Below are 8,174 nucleotides of genomic sequence, written 5' to 3'. Positions count from 1 at the left end.
TGACAAAGTGTGCAAGCTCCAACGCTCGATTTATGGGCTGGTGCAAGCATCTCGGAGTTGGAACATTCGCTTTGATGAGATGATCAAAGCGTTTGGGTTTACACAGACTTATGGAGAAGCCTGTGTTTACAAGAAAGTGAGTGGGAGCTCTGTAGCATTTCTCATATTATATGTAGATGACATACTCTTGATGGGAAATGATATAGAACTCTTGGACAGCATCAAGGCCTACTTGAATAAAAGTTTTTCAATGAAGGACCTTGGAGAAGCTGCTTATGTATTAGGCATCAAAATCTATAGAGATAGATCAAGACGCCTCTTAGGTCTTTCACAAAGCACATACCTTGATAAGATATTGAAGAAGTTCAATATGGATCAATCCAAGAAAGGGTTCTTGCCTGTGTTACAAGGTGTGAAATTGAGCTCAGCTCAGTGTCCGACCACGGCAGAAGATATAGAAGAGATGAGCGTCATCCCCTATGCCTCAGCCATAGGTTCTATTATGTATGCCATGCTGTGTACCAGACCTGATGTTAACCTTGCCGTCAGTTTGGTAGGAAGGTACCAAAGTAATCCCGGCAAGGAACACTGGACAGCGGTCAAGAATATCCTGAAGTACCTGAAAAGGACTAAGGAAATGTTTCTCGTTTATGGAGGTGACGAAGAGCTCGTCGTAAAGGGTTACGTCGACGCTAGCTTCGACACAGATCTGGATGACTCTAAGTCACAAACCGGATACGTGTATATTTTGAATGGTGGGGCAGTAAGCTGGTGCAGTTGCAAGCATAGCGTCGTGGCGGGATCTACATGTGAAGCGGAGTACATGGCAGCCTCGGAGGCAGCACATGAAGCAATATGGGTGAAGGAGTTCATCACCGACCTAGGAGTCATACCCAATGCGTCGGGGCCGATCAAGCTCTTCTGTGACAACACTAGAGCTATTGCACTTGCCAAGGAGCCCAGGTTTCACAAGAAGACAAGGCACATCAAGCGTCGCTTCAACTCCATTCGTGAAAATGTTCAAGATGGAGACATAGAGATTTGTAAAGTACATACGGACCTGAATGTAGCAGATCCGTTGACTAAACCTCTCCCTAGAGCAAAACATGATCAACACCAGAATTCCATGGGTGTTCGATTCATCACAATGTAACTAGATTATTGACTCTAGTGCAAGTGGGAGACTGTTGGAAATATGCCCTAGAGGCAATAATAAAAGCATTATTATTATATTTCCTTGTTCATGATAATTGTCTTTATTCATGCTATAATTGTGTTATCTGGAAATCGTAATACATGTGTGAATAACAGACATCAACATGTCCCTAGTGTGCCTCTAGTTGACTAGCTCGTTGATCAACAGATAGTCATGATTTCCTGACTATGGACACTGGATGTCATTGATAACGAGATCACATCATTAGGAGAATGATGTGATGGACAAGACCCAATCCTAAACATAGCACAAGATCGTATAGTTCGTTTGCTAGAGTTTTACAATGTCAAGTATCTTTTCCTTAGACCATGAGATCGTGTAACTCCCGGATACCGTAGGAGTGCTTTGGGTATGCCAAACGTCACAACGTAACTGGGTGACTATAAAGGTAGACTGCGGGTATCTCCGAAAGTGTCTGTTGGGTGACATGGATCAAGACTGGAATTTGTCACTCCGTATGACGGAGAGGTATCACTGGGCCCACTCGGTAATGCATCATCATAATGAGCTCAGAGTGACCAAGTGTCTGGTCACGGGATCATGCATTACGGTACGAGTAAAGTGACTTGCCGGTAACGAGATTGAACGAGGTATTGGGATACCGACGATCGAATCTCGGGCAAGTAACATATCGATAGACAAAGGGAATAGCGTACGGGGTTGATTGAATCCTCGACATCGTGGTTCATCCGATGAGATCATCGTGGAGCATGTGGGAGCCAACATGGGTATCCAGATCCCGCTGTTGGTTATTGACCGGAGAGTCGTCTCGGTCATGTCTGCTTGTCTCCCGAACCCGTAGGGTCTACACACTTAAGGTTCGGTTACGCTAGGGTTGTAGGGATATGTATATGCAGTAACCCGAATGTTGTTCGGAGTCCCGGATGAGATCCCGGACGTCACGAGGAGTTCCGGAATGGTCCGGAGGTAAATATTTATATATGGGAAGTCCTGTTTCGGGCATCGGGATAAGTTTCGGGGTTATCGGTATTGTACCGGGACCACCGGAAGGGTCCCGGGGGTCCACCGGGTGGGTCCACCTGCCCCGGGGGGCCACATGGGCTGTAAGGGGGTGCGCCTTGGCCTAATGGGCCAAGGGCACCAGCCCCACATAGGCCCATGCGCCTAGGGTTTAAGGGGACAAGAGTCCTAGGAGGGTAAGGCACCTCCTAGGTGCCTTGGGGGGGAGGGAAACCTCCCCTTGGCCGCCGGCCATAGGAGATTGGATCTCCTAGGCTGCGCACCACCCCCCCTTGGCACCCCTATATATAGTGGGGGAGAGGAGGGACTTCATACCTGAACGCCCTGGCCTTTGGTTGCCTCCTTCTCCCTCCTCAACACCTCCTCCACCTCCATAGTGCTTAGCGAAGCTCTGCCGGAGTACTGCAGCTCCATCAACACCACGCCGTCGTGCTGCTGCTGGTGCCATCTCCCTCAACCTCTCCTCCCTCCCTTGCTGGATCAAGAAGGAGGAGACGTGGCTGTTCCGTACGTGTGTTGAACGCGGAGGTGCCGTCCGTTCGGCGCTGGTCATCGGTGATTTGGATCACGTCGAGTACGACTACATCATCACCGTTCTTTTGAACGCTTCCGTGCGCGATCTACAAAGGTATGTAGATGCATCTGATCACTCGTTGCTAGATGAAATCCTAGATGATCTTGGTGAAACGAGTAGGAAAATTTTTGTTTTCTGCAACGTTCCCCAACAGGCGGAGCAGGAGGCGCTGCTCGAGTCGTACCGCTCCGCCCACGAGGGCCGCCTCGAGCGCTGGCAGTACCGCATGCGGGTGGCGGAGGCTGCAGCCGCCTACAAAGAGGGTGATGAAGCGGGTGAGGCACTGTTTGGCGAGACCGAGGACGAGAACTACAAAAAAAAGACACATCCGTGACATTTTGGGCCGAATGATTTTTTTTCTGTCATACATATGACACTTCTATGATGATAATTGTGACAAAACCCGGTATCATCATAGATGTGGTGGGCTCCTACTTCTATGACCAAAAATGATGACAGAAAATGGGATTTTTGTCCTGGGCGGGCCGGAGACGCAGCTGCATGACATTCTTTGTGCCATCCATGATGGAAAAAACCGTGGTAGAAGCGAGGGCAGGGAAAATTTCGAGGAGTTCCCGGTTACGGTGGGAGGTCGGGGGCCGAATGATGCGCGTTTCTCTCGTACACATATGCACGTGTGTGTGAGGCGTTGGTTCTAACTGAACCCGAGCGAGGCGTTGGGATCTAACTGAACCCGAGCGATTGCACTGTAGGCTACGCGTTACTGAACCCGAGCGATCAGTCGATGGCTGTTAACTGAACCCGATCGAGCGATTCCTTTGCTACTGCTGCTAACTGAAGCCGATCGATGCTGCCTCTGGGATGAACAATGAGCATTGCCGGGGGGGGGTGGATGAACAGTGAGCGATGGCGTTGCCTCTGGATGAACAGGACCCCGTGGTGTGGTGGAGGGCTGGATGAACAGTAGACGGTGGAGGAGTGCCCGTGGAGGGGTGGTTGAACAGGACCCCGTGGTTCGGAGGACTGGATGAACAGTAGACGGTGGAGGGGTGGTTGAACAGTAGCAGGTGGAGTAGCGCACGGTGGAGGCTGGATGAATAGGAGCCCGTGGAGGCTGGAGGAGGTCGACGGTAGCCCGTGGAGGTTGGAGGAGGTCGACGGTGGAGATGAACAGTATCCCGTGGAGTCCCGTTTTGCGGTACGCCACACCCCTCCCGATGAACAGGACCCCCGTTTCGACCATAGGAGGTCCGTTTCATCCGTTTTGCGGTACGCCACACCCCTCCCGATCAACAGGACCACCGTTTAGACCATAGGAGGTCCGTTTCGTCCGTTTTGCGGTATGCCACACCCCTCCCGATCAACAGGACCCCCGTTCGACCGTAGGAGGTCCGTTTCCTCCATTTTGCGGTACGCCACACCCCTCCCGATCAACAGGACCCCGTTTCGAACATAGGAGGTCCGTTTCCTCCGTTGTGTGGTATGCCAGGCCTCGTTTCCATTGCCTGTTCTGTCCAAGCCCTCCCGATGAACACGACCACACATCCCGTTCCTACCCAGTCGGTTGGCTCCCATGCGTTCCGTTGCCTCCCGATGAACACGGCGCATTTCGTTGCCTCCCCATGAACACGACGCATTCCGTTGCCTCCCCATGAACACGACGACGACGTTGTTTCTCCGTTCTGACCCAGCCATGTACACGGGCCCTGGCTGTACGTATGCGCGAGTAGGTGTTCGAGACCCCGCCCGTATGTACACATATGTGGCCGTATTTTCTTTCTTGCACCCCGGCCGCTGTACGTACGTGTACATGCTATGTGCGCGCCTCTACTATGACACGTACGCGCCTCTACTACGGCATGTGCATGCCTCTACATCCACCAGTATATATATACGTACACGTTCGTGACCAGAATGACAACGCTACATACGCTTTGACCAGGTGGCCCCCGACTGTCAGGCACTTCCTTGCGTGTGAAGATGTAGCTGGTGGTTCCCAGCAGTCCGGGGGCGAATCGTTTTGTTTTTTTGCCCTAACGCACTTCCTTGCATGCGAAGGTGTAGCTGGTGGGTCCTAGCAGTCAGGGGGAAATGTTTTTTTCGCGAAATTTGGTGGCCCGTCCGGTGGGTCCCTGCTGTCAGGTGGAGGAATAATTATTTTGTGTGTAATAAGGAGGCACTTCCTTGCTGCGGCCGTGGACCCAGCTGTCAGCATCTCCACGCATAGTACTTTTCCGATGTAAGTCGGTCGTTGACCACATTGACCACGCCGCGCCGAGAGCACCACGGCGGTGGACAACGGCGAGGCCAAGGAAGGGGATGACACGGAGGCAGGGAAGACTCGGCAGTTGTTTCCCACGCGGAGGGGAGTACGACTGTACGAGGGTTTACTGGTTCGTCTACCGTCGCCGGAGAATAACAGCAGGTGTGGGTGAGTAGAGGGATGGCTAGGCCAGCGATGGGAGTACGGTGGGGCGGTGAGGCCTGCGCGGCAGCACAGCCGGCCACGGGGAGGAGGGAGCAGGCAGTCCCGCCGGCGCTTGTTTGAGCGGCTGGAGCAGGAAGAGCAGAGATTGAAGAAGCATGACGGCCGTTGGATGGACATCCAACAGTCAGTGCTTGTGCATCAACCTTTTTTTTAGGAAAGCCTCAAATCTGTGGAAAACAGCATACAACCCATCTGCCATTATTTCTAATAATTTATAGCCCATTTGCTAATTCTTAAGGGTTTTTTGGAGCCCATATTCTTTTTGTTAGCATTACAGCCCATATTGTGGCCACGGTTAAAAAATTATACGAAATTTTGCATATTTCGGTGCGGTCCGAACTGTTTTTAATCCCGAAATTTCGACTCACATTCAAACTGATTTTAAAAATAAATGTATATCAATATAAAATCCAACAAATTCTCCATGCATAAAAATTAATGTAATTTAAAATCTTGAAATGAAAAAAGATATTTGAAACTAATTGCCGGTTTGATGTGTTTTAAAAATGTACAACCCATTTCTCATTACTGATGGGCCATTTTATAAACCAGCCGAATGAAAGCTCTCCTCGTCTTGAAAGATTTGCAGCCCAACATGCCTGACAAAGCGACTTACTTGGCAAATCACAAAAAAACTGGGCTCTGGCTGTGGAACCAGCTGTCAGCCTCTCCACATACAGTACTCTTCCGATGGAAGTCGTTCCTTGACCACGTTGACCACGCCGCGCGGAGAGCACCACGGCGGTGGACGACGGCGAGGCCTAGGAAGGGGACAGCGTGGAGCCGGGGAAGACGCGGCAGTGGAAGCCCACGTGGAGAGGAGTACGAGGGTTCACTGGTTCGGCTGCGGTGTGAGGCTGCCGTCATCGTAGGGCCTGGCCAGCGGTGGGAGTAGTAGGGAGCGGTGAGGCCTCTACGGCAGCACAGCCGGCCATGGGAGGCAGGAGCATGCGGCACGACCGGTGTTGCTTTGGGCGGCTGGAGCAAGAAGACCAGAGGTTGAAGAAGCACTAAGGCCGTTGGATGGACATCATACAGTCACTGGAGCTAGAATTGTTCATATTGACTAAGTTGACAAAGCCCTTCGTCCCCGTCAACTTAGTAGGCCCACAAGTCAGCCTCCCACCAAGGTGGGTCCCAGCTAGCCGGGGGATTATTCATTTTTTTGTGCATAATAAGGAGGCACTTCCGGTGGGTCCGAGCTGACAGCAGGGGGAACCGGTTTTTTCGCGAAATACGGTGGCCTATCCGGTGGGTCCCAGCAGTCAGGGGGAAACGATTTTTTTCGCAAAATACTGGTGGCCCGCCGGTGGGTCCCCGCTGTCAGGTGGAGGGATAATTATTTTCTGTGTAATAAGGAGGCACTTCCTTGCGGCTGCCGTGGACCCAGCTGTCAGCCTCTCCACATACAGTACTCTTCCGATGGAAGTCGGTTGTTGACCACATTGACCACGTCGCGCCGAGAGCACCACGGTGGTGGACGACGGCGAGGCCTAGGAAGGGGACGACACGAGCCGGGCAAGACGCGGTAGTGGATGCCCACGCGGAGAGGAGTACGAGCGTTCACTGGTTCGGCTGCGGTGTGAGGCTGCCGTCGCTGCAGAATAACAGGGGGTGTGGGTGAGTGGAGGGATGACCTGGCCAGTGGTGGGAGTAGTATGGGGGCGGTGAGGTGTAACGCCCTCGATGCGGCTATAGCTCCCACGTGTCGAGGCACGACTTAGAGGCATAACCGCATTGAAAGCAATGTCGCAAGTCGGGCAATAATTACAACATCCCATGTAATATATAATAAAAGGGGGAGATAACATAGTTGGCTTACACTCGCCACGTCACATCAGAGTACATAAATAACATCCATCAAACAAACACTCATGGCCCGACTACGGCGCCAAAATAGAAAAGAACCCAACATGCGACAAGGTCCTGAATCGATAACCCCAACTAGGCACCACTACTGATCATCTGGAAAGGACACGTAGTATCGCTGAGAGTCCTCATCGAACTCCCACTTGAGCTCGTAATCGTCAACTGGAGCGGAATCACCTGGACCTGCATCTGGAGTTGTAGTATCTGTGAGCCACAGGGACTCAGCAATCTCACACCCACGCGATCAAGACTATTTAAGCTCATAGGAATGGATAAGGCAAATATATGTGGAGCTGCAGCAGCGACTAGCATATGTGGTGGCTAACTTATACGCAAAAGAGAGCGAGAAGAGAAGGCGAGGCACGAGCGAGAAGCTAAAGGAACTCCTGCGCAAGCATAACTCCAACACCGTGTCCACTTCCCGGACTCCGCCGAGAAGGGGCCATCACGGTAACACACACGGTTGATTCATTTTAATTAAGTTTAGTTCAAGTCATCTACAACCGGACGTTAACAAATTCCCATCCTCCCATAACCGCGGGCACGGCTTTCGAAAGATCAATCCCTGCAGGGGGGTCCCAACTTAGCCCATAACAAGCTCTCACGGTCAACGAAGGAATAGACCTCCACCCAAGACACACCGATCAGACTCGGTACCTCGGTACAACAAGATGATTCGACAGGTTAAAACAAGTCCAGCAACACCGCCCGAATGTGCCGACAAATCCCGATAGGAGCTGCACATATCTCTTTCTCAGGGCACGCTCGGATAGGTCAAGCTACGAGTAAAACCAAACCTCAAGTTTCCCCGAGGTGGCCCCGCAGGCTGCCTGGTTCGGACCAACACTCAGAGGAGCACTGGCCCGGGAGGGGGTTAAAATAAGATGACCCTCGGGCTCCGGAAACCCAAGGGAAAAAGAGGCTAGGTGGCAAATGGTAAAACCAATGTTGGGCATTGCTGGAAAAGCTTTAATCAAGGCGAACTATCAAGGGGTTCCCATTATAGCCCAACCGCGTAAGGGACGCACAATCCGGGAACATAACACCGATATGACGGAAACTAGGGCGGCAAGAGTGGAACAAAA

The sequence above is a fragment of the Triticum dicoccoides genome, chromosome 3A (assembly GCF_002162155.2).
Source record: "Triticum dicoccoides isolate Atlit2015 ecotype Zavitan chromosome 3A, WEW_v2.0, whole genome shotgun sequence".
NCBI lineage: Eukaryota > Viridiplantae > Streptophyta > Magnoliopsida > Poales > Poaceae > Triticum > Triticum dicoccoides.
Note: the sequence above shows the minus strand (reverse complement) of the source record.